At 39.4% G+C, this 17,006-nt stretch overlaps 1 protein-coding gene across 1 annotated transcript in view; it reads right to left on the bottom strand.

The window, feature by feature from the left end:
• Nucleotides 1-17,006, bottom strand: part of PIP4K2A (phosphatidylinositol-5-phosphate 4-kinase type 2 alpha) — an 85,029-nt gene that overhangs the window by 27,457 nt on the left and 40,566 nt on the right. The window lies entirely within an intron of this gene.

Genomic DNA, 17,006 nt, shown 5'->3' on the forward strand with positions numbered 1-17,006 from the left:
TGCCATCCAGCCTATAAACTGCTAACAATAATTAAAAGCCTATCCCTCCTCATACATATAATACAAACTGAAATTTAATATTTATTTTTCTGTAAGGAGAAAAAGCAATTGATAGATGAGCAAATGCATAGGCTTTCTATAAGAAAAAGATTTCCATACATAGTTCTAAGCACTTAAATTGCTTGATTAAAGTGCCCCTGAAATGCTTATCTCAGTTCTCATCATGTATTAGAGTGAACTGCATTAAGGTATCCATCCATCCATCTCCAAGACACAATGCCATTTTGAAGGAATAAGGGTGCATAAAAATCTTTCTTGCACCACAACACGAAGCCAAGAATGTCAGTTCAGATTTCTGAGCAGAATATAAAATGCAGCTCATTTCAATAAAGCTGCTATCTTCCTTAAAGGTATGTTAGCTTATATTTGGGTAAATATTCAGAATGGCATAGCTGAGTAAATCTACTGAAATATATAATAGAAAATGAATTGTAAAAAAAATGTTTAGAAATACATGAATATATATTCTCTATATTAGCTTTAATTTGTATTCTTTTCTATTCCGAAGTAACTCTTATCGTTTATTCTAGGGATATGGGCATGCTTTCAAACAATTCTGAACCCTGAACATTCATTTGTTTTCAAAAAATGCTCATGGATTTATGTAAGGCCCAAAGATAATCTTGTAAATAAACATGATACAACTTGTTTTGCAGCTTGTTCACTCTTTCCATTTCTTTTTTAAAACTAAAAAAAACTAACAACACATGATATCTGGTAGGAAGGTGAGTTATGTGGCTGCCAAGGCAGTATTTGTATAAGATCTGATGGGATCTATGTAGTTTGGTAAATATTACTGCTGATCTAAAATTTCAAGTATTTTGGCTTCTATCTCAACAATTGCCATATTAACCTTTTTGAACATTAAGATAATATGCCAGATTCAAATTCATTTTCAACAGCAGAGGCAAAATAACTTGACTTTGGATTTTTTTGTTAATCCCATTTAATTCCTTCTTGGAGTTCTAAAGGCATTGAGCAATATCCTGTACAACCTCTGGGCTCCAAGATCTAAGATCTGTTGTTTTTGTGTTTTAATTTTTGGATTTAATGCAGCTTTTTTTTAAAAAAAATTGTATTACAGCTTTTATATAAACTGATCTGGACTTTTAAAATGTGGAATCATTTCATGTATCTACAACATTTTTACATACAATAACTTCCCAAAGCTCACTTCAGCTTTTATATACTGGAACTGAAGAAGATGGACAGATTTGTGGCACTCCTCTGTTAAAGCAGAGATGGGGCACTGATTCAGGTCCATTGTCTGACTTAGATTAGAAGACCAAAATATCTCAGAAAGAAGTTTTGGGAAGATTTTCTCTCTTTGAGGCAGCAGTTCTTCCATGTACAGAAGGAAACAGCTGCTTTCTTATTTCCTCTGGCTATTGTACAGGGAAGCAGTTTTTCTTTTACTCCTTTCCTCCTTTAGTATAGAAAACAGAACTGAGATGAGGATTGGCTTTCAGGAAGAAAGACTTGTGTGAATTAGATTAGGAAAATTTAGCTGTATCCAAAATTGCATTCTTGATAACATTTCCATTTTCTATGTCTCAAAAAAAAACAAAAAACAGGAAACCACTTCTTTGTCTAAAAGTCCATATTTATGCCCCCCAATATAGTAGAAGTACTAAACAACATTAGTAAAAGCATATATCTTTAAACCATCAAAGTGTGATCATATTAACATTAACCATTTACTCTAATCCAGTGGTCCAAAATCTTTCCAGCTTAGTGACCGGGCCTGGCCTACTAGCGTGCACATACAGCTCCTTTTTTATATGTGGTGCACACACATTCCTCCATTCGTGTGAATGGAGCTTTACACGCAAGTGGAGGGTGCTTATATTTGTGAAGCTCCACTCACATGAGCAGCAGATACTTGTGCTTGCACACGAGCAACTTGTGCAAGCGGAGGGCACTTGACCAGAGAGGCTTGTACTCATGCACAAAGCTCTACTTGCGTGGAGAGAGCTCGTGCATATAGCTCCATTCATGCAAATGGAGCTTCATACACGAGTGCGAGCTCCCTCCGCTCACACAAATGGAGCTTTGTGCGTGAGCACAATCTCCCTCTGCTTGCACAAGTGAAGCTTCACACACATGCATATGCTTGCCCACCACTTGTGCAAGTGGAGCTTTGTATATGCAGTGGCTTGCTCATTTCTCCCATGGCCCAGTTTCAAACAGGCCACAGCCTGGAGTTGGAGATCCCTGCTCTAATTAAATGACACAGAGAAATCACTTTGGTAAAACAGTAATACTTAATACTTGAGTTTATTATCCTGCCAAATAATTGAAATAAGCGGTGTTTTACTTTGAGAATTCCAACCAGTTTTTAATCAGAAGTTTGTTATTTTCGCTAGTATCTTAACTTTTGTAATCTACCTTTAAAGCAGTAAGTTCTTTTGTCTCTAATTAATCTATTCAAAAATTTATTGTCTGGATTGCTGATATATTTTTATATTAATTTGCCCCATTTTATTCAGTATAGAATCACTGTTCAATCATGGTCTTTCAGATCTGTTTTCTTCCACCTACATATTATTGGCTAGGATTGCTGGAAGTTGCTGTGAGACCCATGTGACAATCTCCACTTTGGAGAAATACTATTTTAGTTAGCACATAAATAGATACATGATTTGAAGTCCATCTATCAATAAACATTTGCTACACCAGCTGTCAAAAGGAGTCATTCAGAGGTTTCCTTCACCTTTTGAGGGAACATTCCATTAAACGGGAAAAAACTTTCTGCATTAAGCAATTTCAAACTGAAAGATAAATGTACGCAAAGTTCTTTTTAATTTTTTAATATAATTGTTTCTGCTGCAGAGTTTGACATTTAGAGTCAACAAATATCATCTTTGGTAACTTCTGACTTATTAAATATATTATGTACCTTGAGGCTTAGATATCTGAATGATATTCTTGATTTAAATGTCCTATTGTGGCAAAAATCTAAAGGCCACCCACTTTTTCTGATTCTCAAGTGCTTTCTTATAAGTCTGAAAATCCAGAATAGACACATAGATAGATGTTCATTGCTAGTTAAAACCTCAGTTTTTCCCAATAAATAAAACTACTTTTATTCTTCTGGTAAAATCCTCTAATATTTGGTATATGAGTTATGTTGGTTACATGACTGGAATATAGTTCAAGAGGGCTGAGATTTTAGCTGTGTAAATATAAAAGATGCAATTAAAAGGAAATGGATGAATAGACTTGGGACATTGTATCATGGTACCCAACACCGATAAATTATTTTGGCACTTCAGAAACCCCCACAGGCAATATTCCCTCGATATAAAAATACAATTAAAAAATTAACAATTTGCGCTCTTCTGAGACCTCCCAAACCAGCTGGCTAAGGAGCTGTCTCACGTAGCCAAAACAACTAGAAGAGGACAAATCAGAATTTGGCAGCAGGCTTAGTTAAGTCTTGGAGTATGTAAAATGGGATAAGCCTTATTACAATTAACATTTCTGTAAGTTCTGTAGAAAAAGCTGCAAATGCCTTCCATGATTACCTACATATATTTGCTAGGAAATAGGATTAAGAAGAAGGAAAATATTTTGACCCATTTCAGGAAGCTTATCAGAGGTCAAAGTAAAAATCTGTTACTATAGTAAAATCTGGGATCCTAACTCTTGAATAGAAAGAGCTCAAGAATTATTGTTTGCAAAATTTTTCAAGTTAGGAAGCCATCACACAATTGCACATTGGTTTGGCTGTGTCATAAAATTAAACAGAGATGTCCCAAAGGAACTGTTTACTAATCTTAATTATAAAAAGCTTATTCTGGTTTAAAAAATCATTAGGAAGGAAGTTTAAATTACTGACATATTTTTTAATGATGTTGAACAGTGGACTTGGAAATAAACCTGGATCCTATGCTCCAAGCAGATCCTGCTTGTGTTTTAATGAAATTGGCTCCAGGCTACTTTATCACATTGATAGAGTTCCATTACATTTCTTTCCTCTCTGTGAGATGATATAGTTCTTTATTTCTGCACTGGAATTAGACTTTTTGGGAATATTATATACAAACATAACAGAGTTCCTTCAATATCAATATAATGGCAAAAAGCAAAGCAACTCAGAAGTTGAAATATAGACCATATTAATTTGGTATTATGGTTAAACTAGTGGGTTAAGCCCGAAGAGATCCGGGGAACCTAAACTCATAGGATTGTTGTGGAAAAACCTGGAAGAAGTAGTGCTGGCCTATCCTCTTGAAGTAATTGTGAATAATTATAAGAGAAATCTAACAGATAAAGAAGCAAGGATGGGATAATGTCAGTTCACGTAATGATTCTAGTATTGGTTCTTTCATGTTTCACAGTAAAGAAGGGGTAGAGAACATGTCAGCCATTGTTTCATGCTTCAATGAAATGGTATCTTTTTCTTCACATTAAGTACCAACTTTTTAATGATAAAATAGAACTAAAGAACCAGCAATCCCAGGCATCAGTAGGCCAAGCCTACATCATAAGGGACCATCTTAATCTAAATTAACATGTTTTAAAAATTATACATTATATATTATGTGTTTCCTGTACATTTTTATGCACAGAAAGGAAAGTTATCTTGACCATACAAAAGGGAAAATTGTTACTCATATGTATAAATTTAGTTTAAAGAAGATAAGTTATCCTGCATGATAATGGAAGTTACCAGTATGTAATGGTGTGGGGTAGGGGAATTGATGAAATCCATAAGGCTTTTCCTGATGAGGTAATTGGATCACTGTAAAACATCACATAAACTTAAGAGACAAGACATAACAGACAAGAGGTACTATTTTAGTTCTGCTATAACCTAGGAGCCAACCTATTTATAGGCATGGAATAAAATTCTGAAGGTTTCCAGAATTTTAAACACACAAATACTGTATCTGCCTCTGATCATTTAACTATCCAATATATGATTTTTAAGCAAACTTTGGTTGCAAATGTCACAATATAAAAAGATTACTCTTAGTGAGCATAGACAATCATCAAGATTATTTGTAGAAAGTCATAAAATATTAACTGACCTTAAAATTTCAATAAAACCAAGCAGAAATCCCATAACAAATGGATACAGGCACTTCTTGATAGATTTACTATAGTACATAGTGTGGTAAAGCTGAAAGTCTATTTTTCCAGACTTAAAAATATAAAATATAATTGAACTGCAGTTGATCTAAAATGCTGCAATCTACATATTAGTAAAGTAAAGCTATTATTATACTTATAGTATATGACCTCAGTGTTTCAGGATCTGTGTTGACTTAATAGATAGGACTTAATCCAACTAGAAAGTAATAAAAAGTGTGAAGCACTATTGCTAGAACTTCCTTTTTCAAAAAGGAGAACAACTAACATACCAACTAAAGTGGAGAAATAGCTGTTCTTGTTACTTCTTTCACCTACCTGATCAGCAGCACTGAATTTAGGAGTTCCCCAAATTGTGGATTTGCTTCTTTAGGAGGAGTAAACTCCAATTACCAACTAGTTTCTGGGAAAATAATAACTGGGTTTTGTGAGATCTATCTTCAATCTGTGTCCTATCTTTTCAAATTCTTATAATCCCTAGACACTGAAAGCTGCTGAGATATCCTAAGAAGACTAAGAGTAGTACACTCCCCACATCTACTGTATGTACCTCCTCAGTTCATCCACTAATGTGACCAATACAAATTCTATCCCATGCCCACATCTTCCAATATTTGAGGGGTTGCCCAATGCCCCTTCTCCTCAGAGCTGCTCAGAGCATCCAGTAGTGGGACATACCAAAGCTGGGCCTGTCCTACGGGAGGGACTCCGTCTGACCCGGAACCTCCTCAGGGTCTCTAAGAACCCGCTGTAGAACCCGTCTACCGAAGGAAGCCTCTGCTGAGGCAAACACATCAATCTTATAGTGCCTAATAAAAGGTGACGGGAATGCCCAAGTCGCCGCCCAGCAGATTTCGGTTATTGGTGCCTGAGTGACCCAAGCTGCCGAGGTTGCTGCACTCCTGGTGGAATGAGCAGTTTTACCTCTGGGCACCTGCAAGGCTTGCGACTGGTATGACCTAGCTATTGCTGCTCTTATCCAACGGCCTATGGTGGATGGTGACACTTTGTGACCCTGTGTTTTGGGCTGAAAGGAAAGGAGTAAGGCCTCCGATTTCCTGAAGGGCTCTGTGCGCTTGATGTAAATTCGCAGAGCGCGTCTCACATCAAGTTTGTGCCATTGTCTTTCCCTTTCCTGCAATGGCCTGGGACAAAAATTTGGAAGGATGAGTTCCTGTGCTCTAAGAAAACCAAATTGACTTTGGGCAAAAAGCTGGGATCGGGCCGGAGGACCACCCAATCAGCATGAAATATGCAAAGGTCCCTTCTAATGGATAAGGCGGTGATTTCTGATATCCGATGGGCGGATGTAATGGCTATGAGGAAGACTACCTTATATGTCAAAAACTGGAGGGTTGACTCCCTTAAGGGTTCGAAGGGGTGTTTAGTGAGTGAAATAAGAACTCTGTTAAGGTCCCAGGTTGGGTACTGGTGCACAGTTGGAGGGTGTAAATTAATGGCTCCTCTAAGAAAGGCCCAAATACGGGGGTGATGAGAAAAGGAACCAACACCTTCACAGGAAATAACCATTGTTAATGCTGCTACCTGTCGTTTCAATGTATTAGGAGACAGCCCCTTACTGAGTCCCTCCTGAAGGAAGTCTAAAATTTGGGCAACAGAAGGAGAAACTGGGTTAATTTGGAACTTGTTACACCATTTACAGAAAATGGACCATGTGGAAAATGGACCATTCGTAAATTCGAATGGTTGAGGGCCATCTGGCAGCTAGAATAATGTCGATGACCCTGCTAGAGAACTTTTCTCTCTTCAGGCAGTCCCGCTCAACCTCCAGACGGCTAATTGGAGCCATTGAGGATCCGGATGCAGGAGGGGTCCCTGAGATAGTGAGATCCTGTCTGGTGGGATCCTCCAGGGAGGGGCCACTGAGAGAATGCAGAGGTCCGCAAACCATGGCCGTTTGGGCCAGTAAGGTGTCACGAGAAGCAGCTCTGCTTTCTTGCGTAGCAACTTCTGAATAACCCTCGGCACCAGTGCTAGTGGGGGGAATGCGTACAGGAGCCCTGTGGGCCAAGGGCAGCGTAACGCATTGTAATTCTCCGCCCCTTGGGATGGGTACCTTGAGAAGAATCTCGGGAGCTGAGCATTGAGAGGGGATGCAAACAGGTCCACTACCGGTTGCCCAAAGATTGTTGCCACCTCTCTGAACAGGGATGGGTGGAGGCACCACTCCGACTGGTCTCTGGTGGCCCTGCTTAACCAGTCCGCTTGAGTATTTGATAATCCCGAGATGTGTTCTGCCCTGATGGAAAGGAGATTGTTCTCTGCCCAACGGCAGGGGCGCTCGGCTTCCCTCATTAATCGTATTGATTGTGTGCCCACCTGTTTGTTTATGTGGGCTTTGGCCGTCACATTGTGTGTTAGAATGAGAACGTGTTGTCTGCGTACCTGGGGGAGGAAGCTGTGAAGGGCCAGGTGGACAGCGTGAAGTTCCAGCCAGTTTATGCTGCATGATTGTTCTGTTGCAGACCATCTGCCCCATGAAGTGAGTGACTGAAGGTGGGCGCCCCATCCGAATAGACTGGCATCTGTGGTGACAGTGAGCCTTTGGGGCTCCTTGAAGAAGCAGCCTCTGTTGATGGCCGGTTTGTCCCACCAGAGGAGGGAAGTGAGGACCCTTGGAGGTACCCTGACCATGCGTTTTGAGTTGCTTCTGCCAGATTTCTGGTGCAGGAGTAGGAACCACTGGAGGGATCTGGGGTGTAGACGGGCCCAGGGAATAATGGAAATGCACGAAATCATTTTCCCTAATAATTTTGACAAATCTAGTATAGTTACCCTCCTAAGTCACCTGATCTCTCTGACGGATTTTTGGATATTGAGTAGTCTATCCAAAGACAGAAAAACCTTCCCTTCCAGTGTGTCAATCACCATCCCCAAATGGGTTATTCGGGTAGATGGGGATAATTGGCTCTTCTTCCAGTTTATAAGAAAACCGTGCTCTTGGAGAGCAGCTAGGGTAACCTGGGTGTCCCTCACTGCTTGATGTTCAGAGGGAGACAGGATGAGGATGTCATCCAGATAACATTGAAGACGCACAGGGAGGTTCCTGAGAAAGGCCGCTAGCACTGCGAGGACCTTGTTAAAGGTCCTGGGGGCAGAGGCTAATCCAAACGGAAGGGCCACGTATTGAAAGTGATGATTGTTATAGCAGAACCTTAGAAATTTGTGATGGGAAGGCCGAATGGCGATGTAAGTATGCCTCTGTCAAGTCTATGGATGTGAGCCAGTCCCCTTGTCTGGTTCCCAGGAGAATGGATTGCAATGTGTGCATTTTAAATTTGCGATATATCAGATAACGGTTGAGTCGTTTTAAATCCAATATCGCTCTCCACCCCCCCCGAATGTTTTGGGACTATGAACAGATGAGAGTAAAATCCCCGCCCTCGTTGTGCAGTCGGAATAGGTTGGATGACTCTTATATTAAGGAGATGCTGGATAACGGAATCCATTAGATTACGCTTAGTCCGGTCTCTGGAAAGAGGGCATGACATAAAGAAATCGGGGGGCAGGGGGGGCGGACTGAAACACAAGGGCAAGACCGAATCTAATGGTGTCCCTGACCCAGGCGTCAGAGGTAGAGGAGTCCCATTGGCTGGTGAAAAATTTAAGACGCCCGCCAATGGGAAGGGAGTGTCTTGGCCTATCTTGGACGCTGGAAAGGCCTGCTACCTGTTCCCTGAAAGGGCCTTTTGTAATTACTGCCCCTTCTATTCCTGTCTCCTGAATCGGCACAATCCTGGGGTTGACCTGACCTGAAGGCCTGGGGCCTTTGATACCTGGGGGAGAAGGGAGCTTGGTAGAAGGGCTGAAAGGACCCTCTCTGAAAGGGCTGTGAAGTTCTGGATCCTCCGTGTAAGGGAGGGGAAAATTTTTTTTCTTATTGCACGTCTCCATCAGTAAGGAGTCCAGAGACAGGCCAAATAATTTGTTTCCCACAATGGGAGCAGAAGGCAATTTGACCTTGTTCTTAACGTCTGCTTGCCAATGTCTCAGCCAGAGCAGACGGCGGGCTGTGACGTGTGATGTGATTGCTCTTGTGGAGAATTTGACTGAGTGGTATGTGGCATCGGCAGAGAACTCTGCTGCGGCCGTGAGCTTGGCAATGTCCTGATGCGCCCTGACATTGGATGCAGGGACGTGTTGTTTGAGCTGACGGAGCCATCAAATAGATGACCTTATGAAAAAAGATGCAGCCGTAGCTGATCTGATGGCCCAGGCATCCGATTGGTGTGCCCGGCGCAAGGCCAGCTCAGCCCACTTCTCCTCTGGCTTCAGGGCCTCCAGTGCGTCACTCGGGGTCGAGGAGGAGGCTAGGCCCACTATGGGCTCGTCAACCTCAGGGATACTCAGTAATTTAGAGAATTCCGGGTCAAAATTGAGAAATCTCTTATCGTGGCCAGACGGGGCTGGAGGCCCACTGCAGAGGCCAGTTGTTTCAACACCAGATCAGAAAAAATGGGTGGAGTTGGGATAACCTCGGCCTCCACCACGGGCTGTTTAAAGATAGAGTCATCTGGGCCCTCCGGGACTGGGGGGGGTCAGAGGATGACTGCGTATTTAGGCCCGAAATGTTCTTGGCCTTGAATAGTAGGGACTTAAATAAGTGTGGCTTGAACAAACCCACGAAGGCGGGCTGATCGGGGGTAAGTCCCTCGTCCTCGGACATCTCCTCTTCCAATGGATCCGCCTCTGATAGGGGTTCGCTGTACTGCATAGACCCCAAATCAAACTCTTTATCTTCCCTGATCTGGTCCAGTTCCCCTTCCTCCTCCTTCTCCCTTTCTGTAAGGGGGATCTCCCTCTGCAAGTGTACCTGGCCATGGAGTTGGTCTGATCTGGGCAAGGATCTTACAGATTGAGACTCGTGGTCAGAAACTGTCAGGTAGTGACCAGGCCTGGCTATTTGCTGGAGTCCGGCCACGATCCCTTGGTGGATAGCCAACTCCATCCAGGATCTTACTCTCTCTGGAACCTCATCTATGAGTGAGTCCTCTTGATGGAGGCCGGCTGCTGTAGGGGGTGAAGGTGGCTTCAGGGGCCCTTCTAGCCGGTGTTCCAGGAATCAGAGCCTGTTGTCCTTGTGAGGGTGAGCTGCGCCTGGATAAGGAGGAAAAATCTAGATATACTGCAGAATATGTTAGGAATCAAGTTGAGGCGGTTGGCATGCCCAGGGGCCAATCTATGGTAAGACTGGGTGCCCTGATAATTATTTCACGCCCCCTAGTTTTTTTTATATATATATATATATATATATATATATATATATATATATATATATATATATATATATGGATATATATGGATATATATGGATATATATGGATATATATATGAAATTGAGTCGTACCACGGTAATATTCTGCTCAGAAGAGTGATAAAATTGTTATCTTTGCAATACACAATTGAATCCTTGCTCCAATGATAACAGAGGTCTGATGCCAATGAAGAAAATAAACAGATAATCCAATCAGCCGAAATTTGAACGCCTAAGGCCCAGTGAGAAAGGAAACTAGGGCCTTCAGCAGCCTGCCTGCCCAGGCAGCACTGGGTGGGTGGTGCTGCTGCTACTGCACCACTGAGTAATAAGCTGTGGGATGAGGCCAACGATTCTTGAAGTAAAGAAATCAACCTCAGTGCTAAATGGCTAAATGAGGTTGAATAGTTCTGAAACAGGCCTACGGGTCCTGTATCCTCGAGCAGATTTACACTCACAGAAATGATATAGAAAACAAAATGGCGCTCGGCCACGAGGAGGCTCCCAAAATGGCAGCCGCCAACAATGCGAGGGATCCTCAGGTCTCTCAGCGGCGGATTTCCCTCCCAAAAGGCAAGCCGAAGCTTTAAATGTGGAGTGGGGCAGGGAAGGGAAAGATTAGCCCTTCCACGCTAGAGCGGCATTTGGCGGGGGGGGGGAATTAATGAAACGACTCAGGTGAAAGCAATTCAAGCCGCTAACAAACGAAAAAGAACAAAGCGGCACAGAAGAAAAGGCAGTGTAAGGATATTTTGGCTATGGGAGGTGGTGTGAAGACACTACTGGCCCTCCCCTTTGCCTCCCTCTGGGGGCGCAAATGTGCTTCCCTTGGGTGGATAGAAGTCCCAATTAAACAGTTGTGCAGGGCTAAGAGAGAAGAATAATTCCAACCTGATAAACAAACGAAATTGTGACTGTGATTAGAGAAAATCCTGATTCGGCCAAGGAGCTAGTCAATGCACTGCCTGTCTCGCACAAGGCTGAGCAAAAACTGGGGAACGCTGTGGAGGAGTCACGTGGAGGAAGAGGAGCGTTCCTCAATTCAAGCTCAGCCTATGAATGCAGAGACTGAAGCACCTCCCACTACTGGATGCTCTGAGCAGCTCTGAGGAGAATTTGGCTGAATTTAAACATTATTACTGGTGAAATACTGTCCAGAACTCTCATCGCACTTTGCTGCCACTTACACTAACAAGGTTCCTGGGATGATGCAACAAGGGCAAAGAAGTAATATTTGCCATTCTAATCATCATGTTATAAGCACAAATATGAGTTTGTTTTCGGCTATTTATAGGATATAACCAATACAGTGGCTTGTTTCTAAACTTCCAAGGCATCAACACTCCTGAATTCAACTATTTATTTTCTTGGGCTTGTGTAACTAGTGCTTAAAATTGAAAAAAGATGCAGCTTCTTGAAGAAGCAACAAACACAATGAGCATGCTCATGCCTTATCCAGAACAACTTCAGATCAGAATGACTGCAGTTTACGAAAGTTCTTTTTAAAAAAACAGGAAAAGTATATAGCACAGCTTGAGATTACCTGTCAATTCTTAGATAAGACATATTTAAGTTTAATTTCATCAATCACTTTATATGGTTACATTGCTACAATTATCAAGATCAAGCAGCCAATTTAGCTGTTACTACTTACTTTCAATTTATAATCTACAATAGTGCATGCCTTTATTAAGATCAAACAAAATGATAATACCTTTACCTAATCATTTAATAATAGTATTTGCTGATAGATGCATGGAAGACCAAAGACCAATGTATTCCAAGTCCTACTACTTCTATAGGAAAACAAGGACAAATGAAAACAGAAACAATAGCAGGAGCAATTGGCTCAAACAAGAAGAAAAGGAAAGGATGGCAGACACGTGATTTACAAATGGACTAAGCAAATACTGAATAAATAGAAACCATTGCAGTCTAGGAGAAAAAGAATACTGAGAAACAGATAGGCCAAGTGTCAGAATAAAGACACTGAAGAGCAGATAAAATTATGAGAAAAATAATCCTCATGACTCCACTCTACCAAATTTGAATGTGAGACAATAACTCCAAATAGCAATATAGCAAGTTAATTAAAATTCAAGATCATTTTTTAAAATAACACCAGATATTCCTCATTAATTTACATAATTCCTGTTTATTCTGGTTTTTCAGACAGATAGGATAAATGTCCTCCTACGTAATGGAGAAGATGTGCTATGTTAATACATTCTCAGTAAAAAAAAATGGATAAATGAAAGGAATGGCAACTTTTCTCCTTTGAAATCTATCTGCACCATAGGTGTTTAGGGATTAGCATTAAACTCCAAGAGAGCAGGAAGGATTTAAAGGTCAATTTAATTAGCTTCTTCTAATCTCCAATCTTTTCTACTTCTCACTGGTATATTAATATCATTAAATTATAATTCTTAATTTTCAGAAAATGGAGATATTTTTATGCAAGCATGTAACTTATTTAATCTATATGTTGGCTTGTATGCTGACAGTTGATATTAAAACGGCTTTCAACAAAACTAAAGTTAAAAAAAACAGAGGTCAAATGTATAAAAGTCAGAATGAATAAAATTTTAAGCTGAAATTATTAAACCAAATAATATCTGAATGGGGAGAGGGTAATTTGAAATGGAACTGCCATGGTATAAGGTAGTGGAGAAAAAAATATATGAATGTTTCTGCCAGCTGTCTAGTTGTGCAATGCTCTGTACTACTGCCTTACTGCAGCTTCACTACACATCCCCAAACCCAAAATATGAATCTGATATTAAGTGCATAATATGCATAATATGTGTCATGTAAATGATTGTCTATGGTCTTGATAGGTGTAACACAAAAAGCAAATAGGAGCTCCTGGAGTCATAAATCTATTAATCCCCTAGAAAGATAAAATGAAGATCCTAAGCCTGAAAGAATGTGAAATCCTTTTCATAAAAATCTAGTTTTCTCTGATTCCAACCTGAGGTACCACTACAACTCTAGAGATTCCAGATAGCACTGCTATTGACCAGCCAAGTTAGGAATTCTGAGAGGTATCACTACAACTGTGCAATAACAGAGTAGAGTAGGGCAGGGTAGGGTAGAATAAAATATTTCTGGAGATGGATAAAAGCACTAAGTGCAATAATAAAAGCCAACCTCAATTTAAAAACCCTCAGTATTCTTTATAAATTAGAATATGAAAAAAAAAGCCATGCAATGGGGAGACAGACACTAAGTAACCCTCTAAATGTAGTCTTCGATTTATGACCACAATTGAGACCAAAATTTCCGTTGCTACGCAAGTCCATTGCTAAGTGAGTTTTTCTCCATTTTACAACCTTTTTGCCACAGTTGTTAAGTCAATAACTGCAGTTGTTGAGTGAACCATGTGGTTGTTCAGCAAATTTGGCTGCCCCTATTGACTTGTTGGAAGGCAGCTGGAAAGGTTACAAATGATAATCATATGACCCTGGGGAAGTGCAACAGTCATAAACACCTACCAGTCACCAAGTGCCCAAATTCTGATTATATGATCATGGGAATGCTGCAATTGTCATAACCATGAAAACCAGTCGTAAGTCACTTTTTCAGTGCCAGTGTAACTTTGAATGGTCACTAAATAAATGGTTCTACTTTGAGGACTACCTATATAATACAAATCTTTTCAATTTGCTTCTTTGTTGATACTTCCCATCACTGGAATGGCAGTTGAAAAAATGAAGTCACACTGCAATGCTGCAAAATTGCAGGGATGCATGGCCAGGAAAGGGATAATATAATAAAACTGGAATTGGTCCTGGTTTTTTTGAGATTTAAAAATGTTAAAAGACATCAGTCAATCATCTGCTTTCACAAAGATATAATAAGATGCAAAGAAGCACACTTGACTTGCAAAATATGCCGAGAATGTTGCTCAGGACTTAAAAGGGAATTGCACTCTTGACTTTGAGAGATTACAAAAATCCAGTACAAAATCCGGAAGGTAGAATTATAAATACTATGAAAAAAGGTTGAAGAATGTCTCTAAATACTGAGACTACAAATGCAGATTGCTGGGCAAAGCAACTTGTTTCCAAATGATACATTATTTGTAAGCATACTGATTATATCCAGGAAGCCTTCTGCTTGAGAAAGGTCGAAGTCTTCTACTAATGACTGTCCTAGTTTTATGACAGCGCTCTGACAGCTATTGATTAGGTCCCTCAGTAGATTGAAAATACATTAATCAGCTCAAATCAAAATCATGTAGCCTCTTCAGTTCATGTAAACATTTGAATAATTAACAGTTTGCAACACCTTCAAAAATATATGGGTAGAAAACTCAAGAATGCTACTTCAAGCATTTGTGATTTACAAATGAACAGAATAAAACTAGGCATGACCTACTTAGAATAGATGTCCTTATATAGAAATTAAATGTAACAATTTGCAGAATTTAAACTATTAAAAAGGAAGTGTAAGTTAAAAATATCAGTAGCAGCATTATTCTGCATTTTGTCACTATAAAGTTTCTCAGTTGCTTCAACAAAATGAATTTCCAGTTGAGGGAAATGGCCACAGATTATCACCCACATATATTCTTGAACTGCAATTTAGGAAACCATAATGTCTGGAACAACTTATCAAGAATTATATGTTGATATTCCAAAGACATCTGGGGAAAGCAGTTGTTTTAATTACATTGACATGGATTATTAAGCAACTTGGGAAATTTGCCATTTTGCTCATGTTTGCCCTGTACTGTTCTATGCTGAAAGCATAGCTGACAATTAAATTAGGTTTGGTATTCCCAAGCCACAGTTTCTTAAGTATTTAAAATTAGAGTTATCATAAAAATGGGTACAGAGTAAACCTGAGTGACAAAAAGTTCTGGTGTCTCTGGTTGAAAAGAGCAGGAGCAGCTGCTAATCAGAAAGGATAATACTGGGTTCAAATTGAACAACAATAAAGATATAAAGAAAACAACATAAATTCAATTCATATGTCTCCACTACATTTGTATAGAAAAGAGATATCTAAGATAGTATTTTGTTGGAGATTTCATAGATATAATTATTGATTACCACTCATTGTTCACCCCTGTTCTGTCCATGCTCTTGTTTTTAATCTTTAATTGTTGTTAATTTTTAATGTTTTTGTATTTATGCTTTTATACTATTATAAGTTGCCTAGAGTCACTCAGAACAATGAGATGGGCAACATATAAACAAATAAACAATGCTTCTTTAAAACACATGCTTTTACTTACTCCTATGCTTACTGTACTAAGTTTTGGGAGAAAATAGACTATAGATAGTCCACAATTTATGATCACAGTTGAGAGAGGAATTCTGGTGGCTGAGCAATGTGATTGTTAAACAACTCATCAACAACCATTTTTATCATAGTCGTTATCATGTGACTGTTAAATGAATCTGGCTGCCCCCATTAACTTTGCTTGTTGGAAGCTGGATGGTTCCAACAACTGCAATTATGTTACTGGACAGCACTGCAACTGGTTGTAAACATAAGTCAATTGTCAAGCCCCCCAAATCACAATCATGTGATCAGACAGGTGGGCGCGATGGTCAAAATTTCGAAGACAGTTTTTAAGTCACTTTTTTCAGTGCCATCGTAATTGAACTATTGTTATATTAATGGTGATAAGTGGAGGATCACCTGTATGTAAATGTGACTATGTGACAAAAGATACAATTTTCAGAGGTACATGGAATTTAATGATTGGACAATGTAAATAGATTCCTAATGCCCTTACTATGGCTGAAAGACTGATACTACAACACTGGAACACTGGAAAGATAAATGCATGCCCCCATTCATTTAGTGGATCAAAGATCTCATTGGCCACCTATGTACAGATTGCCTATAGACACAGACTTTGTATGGATAAGCATAATGAATTATGTCACTCATTTATACAAAATAAGGTTGAAAAAGCATGATAATTATGTATGTATTAGAAATATATACATTTTTGCATATTTGCATTTGATATATAGAATTGAAATTGTTTACTGTTTTAATATTTCATACTTTGTTTCCTTTTTTCTGTTGTACTTTTGTCACTTTTTAGAAGTATTTGTTGTACATTTTTCTTTGATGATGCATGCCTTCATAAGTAGTTCATGTTTTTTCCTGTTATTATTTTAAAAGCAATACAATTTTTTTTTTAAAAAAGATCTAATTTAAAAGCAATATTGTAAATTCAGTTTACATGAGTCACCTTCTCTCTCAGATTACAAATGAAATCTCTTTTGTCTGCAACAAAAGACACTGTATATATCAAATGAAATCTCACTATTCTACATCCTCCAGAAAGTTTTTCCAATTATGAGATTTGAGAATGAAAAACAAGTCCAACATGCAGTTACGTGGGATGGAAAGAGTAAACACCGCTTGTACTTTCAAAGGCATTATATAAGGAGTGTGTTATTAACTATTTGAGAAAAGATAAAAAAAGTACATTACTGTAAGGTCCCACTGTGGTTATTTACAATGGAGGCAGTTATACATCCAAACATTTTAGGTTTTGATAATATTGTAAGATATAAACTTCTATAACATCAAATCGAAGGGTTAA

This window comes from Pseudonaja textilis, chromosome Z, assembly GCF_049901715.1.
Source record: "Pseudonaja textilis isolate UNSWEBS1 chromosome Z, rPseTex1.2, whole genome shotgun sequence".
Taxonomy (NCBI): domain Eukaryota; kingdom Metazoa; phylum Chordata; class Lepidosauria; order Squamata; family Elapidae; genus Pseudonaja; species Pseudonaja textilis.